General features: G+C 41.9%; 55 non-coding genes across 55 annotated transcripts; 25 read left to right on the top strand and 30 right to left on the bottom strand.

The window, feature by feature from the left end:
- Nucleotides 1-23: 23 nt before the first annotated feature.
- On the bottom strand, nt 24-96 carry TRNAF-GAA (transfer RNA phenylalanine (anticodon GAA)). The gene has a single exon. It is a non-coding gene; the product is annotated as a tRNA-Phe (tRNA).
- Nucleotides 97-167: 71 nt separating this feature from the next.
- TRNAQ-CUG (transfer RNA glutamine (anticodon CUG)) lies at nt 168-239 on the bottom strand. The gene has a single exon. It is a non-coding gene; the product is annotated as a tRNA-Gln (tRNA).
- Nucleotides 240-312: 73 nt separating this feature from the next.
- On the bottom strand, nt 313-385 carry TRNAV-CAC (transfer RNA valine (anticodon CAC)). The gene has a single exon. It is a non-coding gene; the product is annotated as a tRNA-Val (tRNA).
- Nucleotides 386-470: 85 nt separating this feature from the next.
- TRNAR-ACG (transfer RNA arginine (anticodon ACG)) lies at nt 471-543 on the top strand. Its single transcript has one exon. It is a non-coding gene; the product is annotated as a tRNA-Arg (tRNA).
- A 51-nt stretch (nt 544-594) lies between these two features.
- TRNAN-GUU (transfer RNA asparagine (anticodon GUU)) lies at nt 595-668 on the bottom strand. The gene has a single exon. It is a non-coding gene; the product is annotated as a tRNA-Asn (tRNA).
- Nucleotides 669-1,117: 449 nt separating this feature from the next.
- Nucleotides 1,118-1,189, top strand: TRNAE-CUC (transfer RNA glutamic acid (anticodon CUC)). Its single transcript has one exon. It is a non-coding gene; the product is annotated as a tRNA-Glu (tRNA).
- Nucleotides 1,190-1,313: 124 nt separating this feature from the next.
- TRNAR-CCU (transfer RNA arginine (anticodon CCU)) lies at nt 1,314-1,386 on the top strand. The gene has a single exon. It is a non-coding gene; the product is annotated as a tRNA-Arg (tRNA).
- Nucleotides 1,387-1,480: 94 nt separating this feature from the next.
- On the top strand, nt 1,481-1,570 carry TRNAI-UAU (transfer RNA isoleucine (anticodon UAU)). The gene is given in 2 exon segments: nt 1,481-1,518; nt 1,535-1,570. It is a non-coding gene; the product is annotated as a tRNA-Ile (tRNA).
- Nucleotides 1,571-2,079: 509 nt separating this feature from the next.
- TRNAL-UAG (transfer RNA leucine (anticodon UAG)) lies at nt 2,080-2,159 on the bottom strand. The gene has a single exon. It is a non-coding gene; the product is annotated as a tRNA-Leu (tRNA).
- A 128-nt stretch (nt 2,160-2,287) lies between these two features.
- On the bottom strand, nt 2,288-2,359 carry TRNAT-UGU (transfer RNA threonine (anticodon UGU)). Its single transcript has one exon. It is a non-coding gene; the product is annotated as a tRNA-Thr (tRNA).
- Nucleotides 2,360-2,506: 147 nt separating this feature from the next.
- TRNAA-UGC (transfer RNA alanine (anticodon UGC)) lies at nt 2,507-2,578 on the top strand. Its single transcript has one exon. It is a non-coding gene; the product is annotated as a tRNA-Ala (tRNA).
- Nucleotides 2,579-2,671: 93 nt separating this feature from the next.
- On the bottom strand, nt 2,672-2,778 carry LOC145308156 (U6 spliceosomal RNA). The gene has a single exon (XR_013875993.1). It is a non-coding gene; the product is annotated as a U6 spliceosomal RNA (small nuclear RNA).
- A 71-nt stretch (nt 2,779-2,849) lies between these two features.
- TRNAW-CCA (transfer RNA tryptophan (anticodon CCA)) lies at nt 2,850-2,921 on the bottom strand. The gene has a single exon. It is a non-coding gene; the product is annotated as a tRNA-Trp (tRNA).
- A 140-nt stretch (nt 2,922-3,061) lies between these two features.
- On the top strand, nt 3,062-3,134 carry TRNAA-CGC (transfer RNA alanine (anticodon CGC)). The gene has a single exon. It is a non-coding gene; the product is annotated as a tRNA-Ala (tRNA).
- A 44-nt stretch (nt 3,135-3,178) lies between these two features.
- Nucleotides 3,179-3,251, bottom strand: TRNAP-CGG (transfer RNA proline (anticodon CGG)). The gene has a single exon. It is a non-coding gene; the product is annotated as a tRNA-Pro (tRNA).
- A 108-nt stretch (nt 3,252-3,359) lies between these two features.
- Nucleotides 3,360-3,441, top strand: TRNAS-UGA (transfer RNA serine (anticodon UGA)). Its single transcript has one exon. It is a non-coding gene; the product is annotated as a tRNA-Ser (tRNA).
- Nucleotides 3,442-3,552: 111 nt separating this feature from the next.
- TRNAL-UAA (transfer RNA leucine (anticodon UAA)) lies at nt 3,553-3,636 on the bottom strand. Its single transcript has one exon. It is a non-coding gene; the product is annotated as a tRNA-Leu (tRNA).
- Nucleotides 3,637-3,725: 89 nt separating this feature from the next.
- Nucleotides 3,726-3,807, bottom strand: TRNAS-GCU (transfer RNA serine (anticodon GCU)). The gene has a single exon. It is a non-coding gene; the product is annotated as a tRNA-Ser (tRNA).
- A 103-nt stretch (nt 3,808-3,910) lies between these two features.
- On the bottom strand, nt 3,911-3,982 carry TRNAE-UUC (transfer RNA glutamic acid (anticodon UUC)). The gene has a single exon. It is a non-coding gene; the product is annotated as a tRNA-Glu (tRNA).
- A 3-nt stretch (nt 3,983-3,985) lies between these two features.
- TRNAV-AAC (transfer RNA valine (anticodon AAC)) lies at nt 3,986-4,058 on the bottom strand. Its single transcript has one exon. It is a non-coding gene; the product is annotated as a tRNA-Val (tRNA).
- Nucleotides 4,059-4,189: 131 nt separating this feature from the next.
- Nucleotides 4,190-4,261, top strand: TRNAG-UCC (transfer RNA glycine (anticodon UCC)). Its single transcript has one exon. It is a non-coding gene; the product is annotated as a tRNA-Gly (tRNA).
- Nucleotides 4,262-4,332: 71 nt separating this feature from the next.
- Nucleotides 4,333-4,405, top strand: TRNAM-CAU (transfer RNA methionine (anticodon CAU)). The gene has a single exon. It is a non-coding gene; the product is annotated as a tRNA-Met (tRNA).
- Nucleotides 4,406-4,461: 56 nt separating this feature from the next.
- TRNAL-CAA (transfer RNA leucine (anticodon CAA)) lies at nt 4,462-4,584 on the bottom strand. The gene is made up of 2 exons: nt 4,547-4,584; nt 4,462-4,506 (listed from the first exon to the last, which is right to left on the bottom strand). It is a non-coding gene; the product is annotated as a tRNA-Leu (tRNA).
- Nucleotides 4,585-4,660: 76 nt separating this feature from the next.
- Nucleotides 4,661-4,733, bottom strand: TRNAR-UCU (transfer RNA arginine (anticodon UCU)). Its single transcript has one exon. It is a non-coding gene; the product is annotated as a tRNA-Arg (tRNA).
- Nucleotides 4,734-4,870: 137 nt separating this feature from the next.
- Nucleotides 4,871-4,944, top strand: TRNAI-AAU (transfer RNA isoleucine (anticodon AAU)). Its single transcript has one exon. It is a non-coding gene; the product is annotated as a tRNA-Ile (tRNA).
- A 90-nt stretch (nt 4,945-5,034) lies between these two features.
- TRNAD-GUC (transfer RNA aspartic acid (anticodon GUC)) lies at nt 5,035-5,106 on the bottom strand. Its single transcript has one exon. It is a non-coding gene; the product is annotated as a tRNA-Asp (tRNA).
- A 75-nt stretch (nt 5,107-5,181) lies between these two features.
- TRNAK-UUU (transfer RNA lysine (anticodon UUU)) lies at nt 5,182-5,254 on the bottom strand. The gene has a single exon. It is a non-coding gene; the product is annotated as a tRNA-Lys (tRNA).
- A 200-nt stretch (nt 5,255-5,454) lies between these two features.
- LOC145307862 (5S ribosomal RNA) lies at nt 5,455-5,573 on the top strand. Its single transcript, XR_013875712.1, has one exon. It is a non-coding gene; the product is annotated as a 5S ribosomal RNA (ribosomal RNA).
- A 174-nt stretch (nt 5,574-5,747) lies between these two features.
- On the top strand, nt 5,748-5,819 carry TRNAA-UGC (transfer RNA alanine (anticodon UGC)). Its single transcript has one exon. It is a non-coding gene; the product is annotated as a tRNA-Ala (tRNA).
- A 93-nt stretch (nt 5,820-5,912) lies between these two features.
- On the bottom strand, nt 5,913-6,019 carry LOC145308153 (U6 spliceosomal RNA). Its single transcript, XR_013875991.1, has one exon. It is a non-coding gene; the product is annotated as a U6 spliceosomal RNA (small nuclear RNA).
- A 71-nt stretch (nt 6,020-6,090) lies between these two features.
- Nucleotides 6,091-6,162, bottom strand: TRNAW-CCA (transfer RNA tryptophan (anticodon CCA)). Its single transcript has one exon. It is a non-coding gene; the product is annotated as a tRNA-Trp (tRNA).
- A 140-nt stretch (nt 6,163-6,302) lies between these two features.
- TRNAA-CGC (transfer RNA alanine (anticodon CGC)) lies at nt 6,303-6,375 on the top strand. The gene has a single exon. It is a non-coding gene; the product is annotated as a tRNA-Ala (tRNA).
- A 44-nt stretch (nt 6,376-6,419) lies between these two features.
- TRNAP-CGG (transfer RNA proline (anticodon CGG)) lies at nt 6,420-6,492 on the bottom strand. The gene has a single exon. It is a non-coding gene; the product is annotated as a tRNA-Pro (tRNA).
- A 108-nt stretch (nt 6,493-6,600) lies between these two features.
- Nucleotides 6,601-6,682, top strand: TRNAS-UGA (transfer RNA serine (anticodon UGA)). The gene has a single exon. It is a non-coding gene; the product is annotated as a tRNA-Ser (tRNA).
- Nucleotides 6,683-6,793: 111 nt separating this feature from the next.
- Nucleotides 6,794-6,877, bottom strand: TRNAL-UAA (transfer RNA leucine (anticodon UAA)). The gene has a single exon. It is a non-coding gene; the product is annotated as a tRNA-Leu (tRNA).
- Nucleotides 6,878-6,966: 89 nt separating this feature from the next.
- TRNAS-GCU (transfer RNA serine (anticodon GCU)) lies at nt 6,967-7,048 on the bottom strand. Its single transcript has one exon. It is a non-coding gene; the product is annotated as a tRNA-Ser (tRNA).
- Nucleotides 7,049-7,151: 103 nt separating this feature from the next.
- Nucleotides 7,152-7,223, bottom strand: TRNAE-UUC (transfer RNA glutamic acid (anticodon UUC)). The gene has a single exon. It is a non-coding gene; the product is annotated as a tRNA-Glu (tRNA).
- Nucleotides 7,224-7,226: 3 nt separating this feature from the next.
- On the bottom strand, nt 7,227-7,299 carry TRNAV-AAC (transfer RNA valine (anticodon AAC)). Its single transcript has one exon. It is a non-coding gene; the product is annotated as a tRNA-Val (tRNA).
- Nucleotides 7,300-7,430: 131 nt separating this feature from the next.
- TRNAG-UCC (transfer RNA glycine (anticodon UCC)) lies at nt 7,431-7,502 on the top strand. Its single transcript has one exon. It is a non-coding gene; the product is annotated as a tRNA-Gly (tRNA).
- A 71-nt stretch (nt 7,503-7,573) lies between these two features.
- On the top strand, nt 7,574-7,646 carry TRNAM-CAU (transfer RNA methionine (anticodon CAU)). The gene has a single exon. It is a non-coding gene; the product is annotated as a tRNA-Met (tRNA).
- Nucleotides 7,647-7,702: 56 nt separating this feature from the next.
- TRNAL-CAA (transfer RNA leucine (anticodon CAA)) lies at nt 7,703-7,825 on the bottom strand. The gene is made up of 2 exons: nt 7,788-7,825; nt 7,703-7,747 (listed from the first exon to the last, which is right to left on the bottom strand). It is a non-coding gene; the product is annotated as a tRNA-Leu (tRNA).
- Nucleotides 7,826-7,901: 76 nt separating this feature from the next.
- TRNAR-UCU (transfer RNA arginine (anticodon UCU)) lies at nt 7,902-7,974 on the bottom strand. The gene has a single exon. It is a non-coding gene; the product is annotated as a tRNA-Arg (tRNA).
- A 137-nt stretch (nt 7,975-8,111) lies between these two features.
- Nucleotides 8,112-8,185, top strand: TRNAI-AAU (transfer RNA isoleucine (anticodon AAU)). Its single transcript has one exon. It is a non-coding gene; the product is annotated as a tRNA-Ile (tRNA).
- Nucleotides 8,186-8,275: 90 nt separating this feature from the next.
- TRNAD-GUC (transfer RNA aspartic acid (anticodon GUC)) lies at nt 8,276-8,347 on the bottom strand. The gene has a single exon. It is a non-coding gene; the product is annotated as a tRNA-Asp (tRNA).
- Nucleotides 8,348-8,422: 75 nt separating this feature from the next.
- On the bottom strand, nt 8,423-8,495 carry TRNAK-UUU (transfer RNA lysine (anticodon UUU)). The gene has a single exon. It is a non-coding gene; the product is annotated as a tRNA-Lys (tRNA).
- A 200-nt stretch (nt 8,496-8,695) lies between these two features.
- On the top strand, nt 8,696-8,814 carry LOC145308238 (5S ribosomal RNA). The gene has a single exon (XR_013876081.1). It is a non-coding gene; the product is annotated as a 5S ribosomal RNA (ribosomal RNA).
- A 652-nt stretch (nt 8,815-9,466) lies between these two features.
- LOC145308299 (5S ribosomal RNA) lies at nt 9,467-9,585 on the top strand. Its single transcript, XR_013876139.1, has one exon. It is a non-coding gene; the product is annotated as a 5S ribosomal RNA (ribosomal RNA).
- Nucleotides 9,586-9,737: 152 nt separating this feature from the next.
- On the top strand, nt 9,738-9,856 carry LOC145308539 (5S ribosomal RNA). The gene has a single exon (XR_013876365.1). It is a non-coding gene; the product is annotated as a 5S ribosomal RNA (ribosomal RNA).
- Nucleotides 9,857-10,507: 651 nt separating this feature from the next.
- LOC145308648 (5S ribosomal RNA) lies at nt 10,508-10,626 on the top strand. The gene has a single exon (XR_013876471.1). It is a non-coding gene; the product is annotated as a 5S ribosomal RNA (ribosomal RNA).
- Nucleotides 10,627-10,778: 152 nt separating this feature from the next.
- Nucleotides 10,779-10,897, top strand: LOC145308394 (5S ribosomal RNA). Its single transcript, XR_013876228.1, has one exon. It is a non-coding gene; the product is annotated as a 5S ribosomal RNA (ribosomal RNA).
- Nucleotides 10,898-10,987: 90 nt separating this feature from the next.
- TRNAA-AGC (transfer RNA alanine (anticodon AGC)) lies at nt 10,988-11,060 on the top strand. Its single transcript has one exon. It is a non-coding gene; the product is annotated as a tRNA-Ala (tRNA).
- Nucleotides 11,061-11,219: 159 nt separating this feature from the next.
- Nucleotides 11,220-11,338, top strand: LOC145308609 (5S ribosomal RNA). The gene has a single exon (XR_013876432.1). It is a non-coding gene; the product is annotated as a 5S ribosomal RNA (ribosomal RNA).
- An 87-nt stretch (nt 11,339-11,425) lies between these two features.
- Nucleotides 11,426-11,544, top strand: LOC145308480 (5S ribosomal RNA). The gene has a single exon (XR_013876309.1). It is a non-coding gene; the product is annotated as a 5S ribosomal RNA (ribosomal RNA).
- Nucleotides 11,545-11,610: 66 nt separating this feature from the next.
- On the bottom strand, nt 11,611-11,681 carry TRNAG-GCC (transfer RNA glycine (anticodon GCC)). The gene has a single exon. It is a non-coding gene; the product is annotated as a tRNA-Gly (tRNA).
- Nucleotides 11,682-12,060: 379 nt separating this feature from the next.
- Nucleotides 12,061-12,178, bottom strand: LOC145308061 (U5 spliceosomal RNA). Its single transcript, XR_013875894.1, has one exon. It is a non-coding gene; the product is annotated as a U5 spliceosomal RNA (small nuclear RNA).
- Between the last annotated feature and the right edge of the window lie 322 nt (nt 12,179-12,500).

Raw genomic sequence — 12,500 nt, 5'->3', positions numbered from 1 at the left:
CATAGGGTAAAGATTTGCAAAAATGCCGCGACCCGGGATCGAACCGGGGACCTTTAGATCTTCAGTCTAACGCTCTCCCAACTGAGCTATCACGGCTAGTTAAAATGATGTTGCTTATCTTGGTCAAGATGGAAAAAAGATCACTTTTACATGACTCTAAAAAGTTTAGGTCCTACCGAGATTTGAACTCGGATCGCTGGATTCAGAGTCCAGAGTGCTAACCATTACACCATAGGACCTTGATGCAGATCCAAACTCCAAAGGGTAAAAAAAAATTTTGTATAAAAAGAAAAGAAAAAAAACCTTATGTAATGGTTCCTGCCGGGATCGAACCGGCGACCTTGTCCGTGTGAAGGACACGTGATAACCACTACACTAAGGAACCATTGTCAACTAAGAAACCAAGCCAAGATACATAACAAACAGACATAAAATGTGCAACTACAAAGCCACGTCATTAAGTTAAGCCAGGTCTCGTGGCGCAACGGATAACGCGTCTGACTACGGATCAGAAGATTGCAGGTTCGAATCCTGCCGAGATCGAAAATTTTAAAGATTCGTTTGGCTATTAAAGAAAATTGCTATAAAATAAGTCGCCCCCGGGTGGGCTCGAACCACCAACCTTTCGGTTAACAGCCGAACGCGCTAGCCGATTGCGCCACGGAGGCTGATACAAGCTAATAACATTACATTATTTTTAATATTATTCTATGGAGCCTTAAAATATAAAAACAAAAAAAGATTGGTTTACTTATGTTGGTAGGGCTAATTACCACCGAACACTCATTAGCGCGGTCCGACTACTGACCGACACGGAAGCTCTTGGCTGCTGGGTTTCCCCTCTGGCCCAATCCGCCCCTCATTAAGCAACCTGATCACCTAGGACTCCCCCTAGGTGGCCATGTTGATGCCAGGCTTAGTGCGGACGCCAATTCAACGTGTTTCAATGGTAACCAGGCGTTCCCTGCCTCAAACCATCCCAAACTCTGACCTCCCAGTAGCAGGATTACAGAACCTCGCCACGGTTCCAGTCAACAATCATATCAATTTCTGTCACAATGTACCAGTTGAATTGCAATTTTTTTCATGTTTAATTTTGGGTATAATTACGCCAGCTTCCGTTATGGTCTAGTGGTTAGGATAGCTGGCTCTCACCCAGCAGGCCCGGGTTCGATTCCCGGTAACGGAAAAATACATTTTGTCGAACCCCCAAGTAATTATATCAACATCCCCGATCCAAAAAAAAAAGGAGATAAAAAAGATAGAGAATTGGATATTTCTAAGTTTTTACTTTTCAGCCAGGGTGACACCAAGCCTGCGTGGCCTAATGGATAAGGCGTCGGTCTCCTAAACCGAAGATTGCGAGTTCGAGTCTCGCCGTGGGTAACATTATCTTTTTAGCAAAAGTTGTTTTGGTTGCAGTGCTTCCAAGGTTTCTTGAAGGCAGTGTAGTAGCAAATATGGAAAGTGAAAGCAAGCTGCTCTAGTGGCGCAATCGGTTAGCGCACGGTACTTATAGACAGTACAACAAGTTATGCCGGGGTTGTGAGTTCGAGCCTCACCTAGAGCAAGCACTTTTTCAACCCTTAAACCTGGCAGGGTCTTCCACGAAAAGAGCAAAAATAAATTTTTTTTTACTTAATCAAAGCATTTTATCTTACCAAAATACTAAAATATTCTCTAGCAGTACCTCATAATATCAAATACAGGTACTGTGGTTCGATTTCAAAAATTTTTTGTAACTATGCTTTACTAACCAACAATCAATCAAGGAAAAAAGTTTGTTAAAGAATATAGATAGATTGGTATTTTCTTTTTACTACTGTTTTAAATCTATCAAGTTAATAACAAATTCGATAAAATTGACTGAATAACCATATAAATGTATAAAGATTTGTGATTTAAATTATGCCATGAAAAATCCTCCAATGTGTTTTGTAAAAATCTTTGAAACTTTTGATTTCATTGTTTATGTATGTACACTCAAGAATGATGAATCTTATCTGATCTAGAAAGGCAGAAGGATACTAAATTGTAATTGTAATTCATAGTAACCGAGTTATTACTAAAATAAATTTTTGACAGCTGTGGGATTCGAACCCACGCCCTTGCGGACTGGTGCCTAAAACCAGCGCCTTAGACCACTCGGCCAAACTGCCTGTTGTGCTGGCAGTTGTGCGAATAAGAAAAATTGTTTCTTAAGTTTTTTTTTCAGCCTTACTGTGTAAAAGCATCAAACACCTAAAAAAAAATTTGTTTTTCCAGTGAGTGATTTTACAAAATTAACTGCCTCCAGAGAGGATTGAACTCTCGACCCCTGGTTTACAAGACCAGTGCTCTGCCACTGAGCTATAGAGGCTTGCCTGTTCACGTGGCACAATTTAAACCTAGCCTAACCTAGCCTAACCTAACCTAACCTAAGCCATTGCGGTTGGCACCTTGTGTTAAAGACTTTGAAATTGCTAAAAGATTCATTTGAGTATTAGTCAGCTCATGCATTCAACAGGGGGATGTAGCTCAGTGGTAGAGCGCATGCTTTGCATGTATGAGGCCCCGGGTTCGATCCCCGGCATCTCCAATTATCAATGATTTTTGTTATTTCTTTGAAGTTGTCTGTTGTTCAAAATGAGTACTTTAGTGAAAAAATATTTGTATGGGGTTATGCGGACACAAAAATGTGGAACGCTTCACGATTTTGCGTGTCATCCTTGCGCAGGGGCCATGCTAATCTTCTCTGTATCGTTCCAATTTTAGTATATGTACTGCCGAAGCAAGTACATTTGAGAATAGAATTTAGTTGTCCATAAAGATCAGCATTTGTTACACAAATTGCAAAAAAACAATTCTGTTGACCCTGACGTGATTTGAACACGCAGCCTTCTGATCTGGAGTCAGACGCGCTACCGTTGCGCCACAGAGTCAGATGTTTGAATTGCTGCAACTTTGAATTCATGCAAAACTAAAGGAAAGTCTTTTTTTCCCTTTTTTCTATCCACTATACAATGCAAGCGACCAATAGAAAAAAGGCGCTGCTTTCGTCCGGCCCCTATGATGGAGACCAGGGGTCGTAGCTCAGCTGGTAGAGCGTCTGATTCGCATTTAGAAGGTCTCGGGTTCAAATCCCGACGACTCCAAATTTTTTTTCTTTTCAATTTTCAAAAGTATTAGGCAAAACCATGGGCTTGACCGGGAGTTGAACCCGGGACCTCTCGCACCCGAAGCGAGAATCATGCCGCCTAGACCATCAAGCCTGGCTTGTGCCCTGTTAACTGTCAGTAGCAACCTGTAATTCATCAATTTACCTGCCGATTGCTTCCAGCTGTGATCCTGGATTGATGGATGGCCGTCTGCCAGAGCCAGCAGTCGTGGCCGAGTGGTTAAGGCGTTGGACTTGAAATCCAATGGGGTTTCCCCGCGCAGGTTCGAATCCTGCCGGCTGCGAATTACAGATTTTGTTAGTTTCTAGTGTTTTATTCATTTTTTTTTTGCAAAACCAGAAAGTTACCTTGCAACTCACATGGCCTTCCTGGTATAGTGTTAAAATAAGTCTTTTGTCAGGTGTGGGGTTCGAACCCACGCAATCTTACGATTATGAGAGCTTAAATCTCACGCCTTAGACCACTCGGCCAACCTGACAGGTTGCCACAATGCGGCACTCATTGCAAAACGCATGAAATCACGACTGACAAGCACTGATTTAGCAAAGCTCCACAAAATAATTCTCGCGACGAAGATGGGATTCGAACCCACGCGGGCAGAGCCCATTGGATTAGCAGTCCAACGCCTTAACCACTCGGCCACCTCGTCTGTGAAAGAGATTAAGCTAGATTACTTGCAAAGCATACATAACAACAACAACAACAAACACAAAAACAACAAAGTAAATATTGCATCACTCGTGTCAAAAGACTTCCCACGCCGGGAGTTGAACCCGGGCCTCCTGGGTGAAAGCCAGATATCCTAGCCGTTAGACCACGTGGGATTCTGTTTCCGTCCGGGATCGAACCGGAGACCTTCTGCGTGTTAGGCAGATGTGATAACCGCTACACCACGGAAACTTGTTACATCAGATAGACAGCTTTATTGCCATAATTTTTTTCTTTAAACTCCTGACTAAAGTGTGCTAGTTACTAGGCAAAAATGTATTTGTGGTTTTCACTTTTGAGTACATTATAGTCCTGTACAATAAGCGTCAGTGGTATAGTGGTGAGCATAGCTGCCTTCCAAGCAGTTGACCCGGGTTCGATTCCCGGCTGACGCATTTTCATCTGTGTTGCCTAGGAGTACATTTTTGTACATTTAAAAAGTGTAGTAATCCTATATTGCCAACAAGCCTCCGTAGCGCAGTAGGCAGCGCGTCAGTCTCATAATCTGAAGGCCGTGAGTTCGAGCCTCACCGGGGGCAGGCAAACATTTTTTCATCTCCTGGTTGTGTTTTGAAAAAATGTGAAAAAATAGTTTTGTCAGAAGTGGGATTCGAACCCACGCCCTCATCGAGGACCAGAATTCTCACATCCACTCTCTATCAGAGAGCAAGGAAGTTGTCCTTGAGTCTGGCGCCTTAGACCACTCGGCCATCCTGACTGTTAATAAAGTGTTCACGGATTAAGAAATCCCATGTTTTGATAAGCCAAAAAGGTTAGCCAAAATGCAATGTTAGCATCCCATCTGGGGATCGAACCCAGGACCTTTGGATTAGAAGTCCAACGCGCTATCCTCTGCGCTAATGGGACTTGGTTAGAGAAAAGAAAATAGTAGCATTTGTTGACAGAAAACATTATGGAAGGCAAGAAAAAGAAAATCAAGTAGAGAAGAAAAAAAGTATGTAGTTTTTGTATTGTGCTTATACTTATACACATCATGTCAGTCAGGCCCGTTAGCTCAGTTGGTTAGAGCGTCGTGCTAATAACGCGAAGGTCACGGGTTCGATCCCCCTACGGGCCAGATAATACTTTTACCAAATTGAACAGTTTGCAGTGGCGGAAATATTTAATGGTAAAAAAAAGAAATTTCACAAGGTTGAAAAAGTTATCTCTCCCCGACCGGGAATCGAACCCGGGCCTTCCACGTGACAGGCGGAGATCCTCACCACTAGACTATCGAGGAATTCTTATAAATCAGCCATTTTCTAGTCGCTACGTACGTATCACACTGATTGGAGACTTGAACAAAAGATGGGAGCGCCCGAGCAGGGGCTCGAACCCTGGACCGTTAGGTTAAAAGCCTAACGCTCTACCGACTGAGCTACCCGGGCATCATGCTATTCTAAAATTACAGTAACAAAATTGTCTCACCAGATGGCAGCAGCATTTTAGTTCATGGTAGGCTTGGTTTTCTCTCTGTTTATTTTTGGTTAAGTGCAACCTGAGTTGTATAGAATAAATCATCCCTCCATAATTTTCCTGTATTGTAGCATTTTGCATTTAGTATAAGTCACATTTTCCATGGTCAAATGTCTACGGCCATACCATGTTGAAAGCACCAGTTCTCGTCCGATCACTGAAGTTAAGCAACATTGGGCCAAGTTAGTACTTGGATGGGTGACCGCCTGGGAATACTTGGTGTCGTAGGCTTTAACATTTTATTTTAACTATAGAGGCTTGCCTGTTCACGTGGCACAATTTAAACCTAGCCTAACCTAGCCTAACCTAACCTAACCTAAGCCATTGCGGTTGGCACCTTGTGTTAAAGACTTTGAAATTGCTAAAAGATTCATTTGAGTATTAGTCAGCTCATGCATTCAACAGGGGGATGTAGCTCAGTGGTAGAGCGCATGCTTTGCATGTATGAGGCCCCGGGTTCGATCCCCGGCATCTCCAATTATCAATGATTTTTGTTATTTCTTTGAAGTTGTCTGTTGTTCAAAATGAGTACTTTAGTGAAAAAATATTTGTATGGGGTTATGCGGACACAAAAATGTGGAACGCTTCACGATTTTGCGTGTCATCCTTGCGCAGGGGCCATGCTAATCTTCTCTGTATCGTTCCAATTTTAGTATATGTACTGCCGAAGCAAGTACATTTGAGAATAGAATTTAGTTGTCCATAAAGATCAGCATTTGTTACACAAATTGCAAAAAAACAATTCTGTTGACCCTGACGTGATTTGAACACGCAGCCTTCTGATCTGGAGTCAGACGCGCTACCGTTGCGCCACAGAGTCAGATGTTTGAATTGCTGCAACTTTGAATTCATGCAAAACTAAAGGAAAGTCTTTTTTTCCCTTTTTTCTATCCACTATACAATGCAAGCGACCAATAGAAAAAAGGCGCTGCTTTCGTCCGGCCCCTATGATGGAGACCAGGGGTCGTAGCTCAGCTGGTAGAGCGTCTGATTCGCATTTAGAAGGTCTCGGGTTCAAATCCCGACGACTCCAAATTTTTTTTCTTTTCAATTTTCAAAAGTATTAGGCAAAACCATGGGCTTGACCGGGAGTTGAACCCGGGACCTCTCGCACCCGAAGCGAGAATCATGCCGCCTAGACCATCAAGCCTGGCTTGTGCCCTGTTAACTGTCAGTAGCAACCTGTAATTCATCAATTTACCTGCCGATTGCTTCCAGCTGTGATCCTGGATTGATGGATGGCCGTCTGCCAGAGCCAGCAGTCGTGGCCGAGTGGTTAAGGCGTTGGACTTGAAATCCAATGGGGTTTCCCCGCGCAGGTTCGAATCCTGCCGGCTGCGAATTACAGATTTTGTTAGTTTCTAGTGTTTTATTCATTTTTTTTTTGCAAAACCAGAAAGTTACCTTGCAACTCACATGGCCTTCCTGGTATAGTGTTAAAATAAGTCTTTTGTCAGGTGTGGGGTTCGAACCCACGCAATCTTACGATTATGAGAGCTTAAATCTCACGCCTTAGACCACTCGGCCAACCTGACAGGTTGCCACAATGCGGCACTCATTGCAAAACGCATGAAATCACGACTGACAAGCACTGATTTAGCAAAGCTCCACAAAATAATTCTCGCGACGAAGATGGGATTCGAACCCACGCGGGCAGAGCCCATTGGATTAGCAGTCCAACGCCTTAACCACTCGGCCACCTCGTCTGTGAAAGAGATTAAGCTAGATTACTTGCAAAGCATACATAACAACAACAACAACAAACACAAAAACAACAAAGTAAATATTGCATCACTCGTGTCAAAAGACTTCCCACGCCGGGAGTTGAACCCGGGCCTCCTGGGTGAAAGCCAGATATCCTAGCCGTTAGACCACGTGGGATTCTGTTTCCGTCCGGGATCGAACCGGAGACCTTCTGCGTGTTAGGCAGATGTGATAACCGCTACACCACGGAAACTTGTTACATCAGATAGACAGCTTTATTGCCATAATTTTTTTCTTTAAACTCCTGACTAAAGTGTGCTAGTTACTAGGCAAAAATGTATTTGTGGTTTTCACTTTTGAGTACATTATAGTCCTGTACAATAAGCGTCAGTGGTATAGTGGTGAGCATAGCTGCCTTCCAAGCAGTTGACCCGGGTTCGATTCCCGGCTGACGCATTTTCATCTGTGTTGCCTAGGAGTACATTTTTGTACATTTAAAAAGTGTAGTAATCCTATATTGCCAACAAGCCTCCGTAGCGCAGTAGGCAGCGCGTCAGTCTCATAATCTGAAGGCCGTGAGTTCGAGCCTCACCGGGGGCAGGCAAACATTTTTTCATCTCCTGGTTGTGTTTTGAAAAAATGTGAAAAAATAGTTTTGTCAGAAGTGGGATTCGAACCCACGCCCTCATCGAGGACCAGAATTCTCACATCCACTCTCTATCAGAGAGCAAGGAAGTTGTCCTTGAGTCTGGCGCCTTAGACCACTCGGCCATCCTGACTGTTAATAAAGTGTTCACGGATTAAGAAATCCCATGTTTTGATAAGCCAAAAAGGTTAGCCAAAATGCAATGTTAGCATCCCATCTGGGGATCGAACCCAGGACCTTTGGATTAGAAGTCCAACGCGCTATCCTCTGCGCTAATGGGACTTGGTTAGAGAAAAGAAAATAGTAGCATTTGTTGACAGAAAACATTATGGAAGGCAAGAAAAAGAAAATCAAGTAGAGAAGAAAAAAAGTATGTAGTTTTTGTATTGTGCTTATACTTATACACATCATGTCAGTCAGGCCCGTTAGCTCAGTTGGTTAGAGCGTCGTGCTAATAACGCGAAGGTCACGGGTTCGATCCCCCTACGGGCCAGATAATACTTTTACCAAATTGAACAGTTTGCAGTGGCGGAAATATTTAATGGTAAAAAAAAGAAATTTCACAAGGTTGAAAAAGTTATCTCTCCCCGACCGGGAATCGAACCCGGGCCTTCCACGTGACAGGCGGAGATCCTCACCACTAGACTATCGAGGAATTCTTATAAATCAGCCATTTTCTAGTCGCTACGTACGTATCACACTGATTGGAGACTTGAACAAAAGATGGGAGCGCCCGAGCAGGGGCTCGAACCCTGGACCGTTAGGTTAAAAGCCTAACGCTCTACCGACTGAGCTACCCGGGCATCATGCTATTCTAAAATTACAGTAACAAAATTGTCTCACCAGATGGCAGCAGCATTTTAGTTCATGGTAGGCTTGGTTTTCTCTCTGTTTATTTTTGGTTAAGTGCAACCTGAGTTGTATAGAATAAATCATCCCTCCATAATTTTCCTGTATTGTAGCATTTTGCATTTAGTATAAGTCACATTTTCCATGGTCAAATGTCTACGGCCATACCATGTTGAAAGCACCAGTTCTCGTCCGATCACTGAAGTTAAGCAACATTGGGCCAAGTTAGTACTTGGATGGGTGACCGCCTGGGAATACTTGGTGTCGTAGGCAAATCTTTTCATCCTTTTTTATAAGTTGAGAAAAAAAAAAACAAAGTCTGAGAAATGTAAACCAGACAACTGCTTATGTTCATTTTTTACACCTAAAGCCCTTATACAATGCAACCACTATGATATAATGTGTAGTTACTGTTTTTGTCACCAGATGGCAGCTCTATTTAGTTCCCAGTTAGGCTTTGTTTTCTCCGTGTTAAGGCATGAGTTTTGGGTTGACAACTATTATTGTTCGATAAAATGATATCTTTTAGTATCACACACACCTATTTGGATTAATATTTTAGTTACTTTGTGCTTGTATTTTATGAAAATTAACTTTTCCGGTCGGACCTTTAACAAATATCAAAAATATATGATTGTCCAAGTAACTTTACATCATTGTCTAAAACGACCAAGCTAATATTGCTTGATTCACTTCTACAAGAGGTGTGTATCAGCTCTGCTTCGATGGTTCGCTCACCTTGAGTCCGCTCGGGTTGAGTGTCTGTCTTAGTCAGTCACAAACTTCTTTATTCAGGGTTAAAGAGAACCCACTAATTACTGAAACCAATCAAGAACTTAAAATCATTTACCGTAGATACCTGTACGTAATTTCTCTTGGTAATGCATTTTCCATTTAGTTTATGCCACATTTTCCTTTGATAAATGTCTACGGCCATACCATGTTGAAAGCACCAGTTCTCGTCTGATCACTGAAGTTAAGCAACATTGGGCCAAGTTAGTACTTGGATGGGTGACCGCCTGGGAATACTTGGTGTCGTAGGCTTTAACATTTTATCCATATTTCAAAATTTGTCTCTTTTTCTTCCTTGTCCGTAGATTCCTGTACTGTTGGACGTTTTGCATTCATTTCACGCCACATTTTCTCTTCGTAATGCATTTTGCATTTAATTGACGCCAAATTTTCCGTTGATATATGTCTACGGCCATACCATGTTGAAAGCACCAGTTCTCGTCCGATCACTGCAGTTAAGCAACATTGGGCCAAGTTAGTACTTGGATGGGTGACCGCCTGGGAATACTTGGTGTCGTAGGCAAATCTTTTCATCCTTTTTTATAAGTTGAGAAAAAAAAAACAAAGTCTGAGAAATGTAAACCAGACAACTGCTTATGTTCATTTTTTACACCTAAAGCCCTTATACAATGCAACCACTATGATATAATGTGTAGTTACTGTTTTTGTCACCAGATGGCAGCTCTATTTAGTTCCCAGTTAGGCTTTGTTTTCTCCGTGTTAAGGCATGAGTTTTGGGTTGACAACTATTATTGTTCGATAAAATGATATCTTTTAGTATCACACATACCTATTTGGATTAATATTTTAGTTACTTTGTGCTTGTATTTTATGAAAATTAACTTTTCCGGTCGGACCTTTAACAAATATCAAAAATATATGATTGTCCAAGTAACTTTACATCATTGTCTAAAACGACCAAGCTAATATTGCTTGATTCACTTCTACAAGAGGTGTGTATCAGCTCTGCTTCGATGGTTCGCTCACCTTGAGTCCGCTCGGGTTGAGTGTCTGTCTTAGTCAGTCACAAACTTCTTTATTCAGGGTTAAAGAGAACCCACTAATCACTGAAACCAATCAAGAACTTAAAATCATTTACCGTAGATACCTGTACGTAATTTCTCTTGGTAATGCATTTTCCATTTAGTTTATGCCACATTTTCCTTTGATAAATGTATACGGCCATACCATGTTGAAAGCACCAGTTCTCGTCTGATCACTGAAGTTAAGCAACATTGGGCCAAGTTAGTACTTGGATGGGTGACCGCCTGGGAATACTTGGTGTCGTAGGCTTTAACATTTTATCCATATTTCAAAATTTGTCTCTTTTTCTTCCTTGTCCGTAGATTCCTGTACTGTTGGACGTTTTGCATTCATTTCACGCCACATTTTCTCTTCGTAATGCATTTTGCATTTAATTGACGCCACATTTTCCGTTGATATATGTCTACGGCCATACCATGTTGAAAGCACCAGTTCTCGTCCGATCACTGCAGTTAAGCAACATTGGGCCAAGTTAGTACTTGGATGGGTGACCGCCTGGGAATACTTGGTGTCGTAGGCTCTAACATTTTATCCATATTTCAAATTTGTCTCTTTTTCTTTCTTGTCCAAGAGAAATTTCTAATCACTGAGAACATAAGGTGAAACCCAAGGGGATGTAGCTCAGATGGTAGAGCGCTCGCTTAGCATGCGAGAGGTACGGGGATCGATACCCCGCATCTCCAAGTATCATTTATCCCCCTACTACACAAGCACCAAACAAAAAAATAAACACTCAAAGAAAAACAAAAGTCTGAAAATTTAAACCAGTAAAACTTTAAACCTTTTTGTTGCATTAGAATGTTATTTAATAAACCAGAAGTTAGCCTTTGCTTAGAGTAAATGTCTACGGCCATACTATGTTGAAAGCACCAGTTCTCGTCTGATCACTGAAGTTAAGCAACATTGGGCCAAGTTAGTACTTGGATGGGTGACCGCCTGGGAATACTTGGTGTCGTAGGCTCAATATTTTTGGAATTTTGACCCAACCAATCCTAGCCCAAACCTGACTAAACCTCACACAAGTTTGAAAATCATGTTGTAACTTTATGTCTACGGCCATACCATGTTGAAAGCACCAGTTCTCGTCCGATCACTGAAGTTAAGCAACATTGGGCCAAGTTAGTACTTGGATGGGTGACCGCCTGGGAATACTTGGTGTCGTAAACTCTACATCTTTCTTTCTTATCTTGTCACTGAAAACAGAAAAGTTGTGTTAACGTAGAAAATAATTGCTGCAACGTCCGGGAATCGAACCCGGGCCGCCCGCGTGGCAGGCGAGCATTCTACCACTGAACCAACGTTGCTGGCATGCTCGTTGGCTATTCGTATAACACAACCCCTTGCTGAAAATCATTATTCAGAAATCTGTCAATTTATAACCCAAATACAGATTGATATAGCTTTACACCTGAACGATGAATATGACTTGCTGTAAGTAGACTTTGGCAGTAGGTAAGGACTTTCTTCAGCCCGGCAAGACAATATCTGAGTGATCCTTGGTTCACTTGTACACACCTTTTAGTGAAGTGAATCAAGCAAGTATAGCTTGGTCAGTTTAGACAAATGGTAACTGCAATTTTAGTTATTCCTACCGTAGGCTATTTGTCATTTGTCATATATTTTGTGGTAAACACATCCTGACATCCTGTCCCTACATGCCTGTTGTAATATGTTTCTTTAAGTGGGCTCTCTCATGGAAAGCCTTCAGATAAATTGGATGTAATTCCAATATGATCCACTTACACGGAAATCTTTAGTAAAAGGCGAAAGATTTATTCGTGCTGTAGGTAGATCCTGGACATGCTCAAACAACACAAATAGCTCCATATCCTTGGCAGCTGTTAGGCTTGTTCCATTGACCAATCTAATGTAGTTGTCAGCAAAGACATGTAGAGATTGTGTCAAAGTTCAGCTTATTCACCAAAAAAAACACAAGCCCCTAGAATAACTTGAGGCAGAAAATTATCCATTAAATGACATTCAACTTTAGGGGTTTGCACCACCTAGCATTAAAACATTGAACTACATAAAGGAAGTGGAGCCATTGTGCTTTTGGCAGCATGCTTGTTGACTTGTGCAAACTTGATACAGGTTGTACACAATGTATTGAGTGGTCCAGTTTA

This window comes from Acartia tonsa, chromosome 15 (assembly GCF_053477335.1).
Source record: "Acartia tonsa isolate MP-2025a chromosome 15, ASM5347733v1, whole genome shotgun sequence".
In the NCBI taxonomy this organism is placed as follows: domain Eukaryota; kingdom Metazoa; phylum Arthropoda; class Copepoda; order Calanoida; family Acartiidae; genus Acartia; species Acartia tonsa.
The sequence above is the reverse complement of the archived record's forward strand: the minus strand, read 5'-3'. Positions and strand labels throughout refer to the sequence as shown.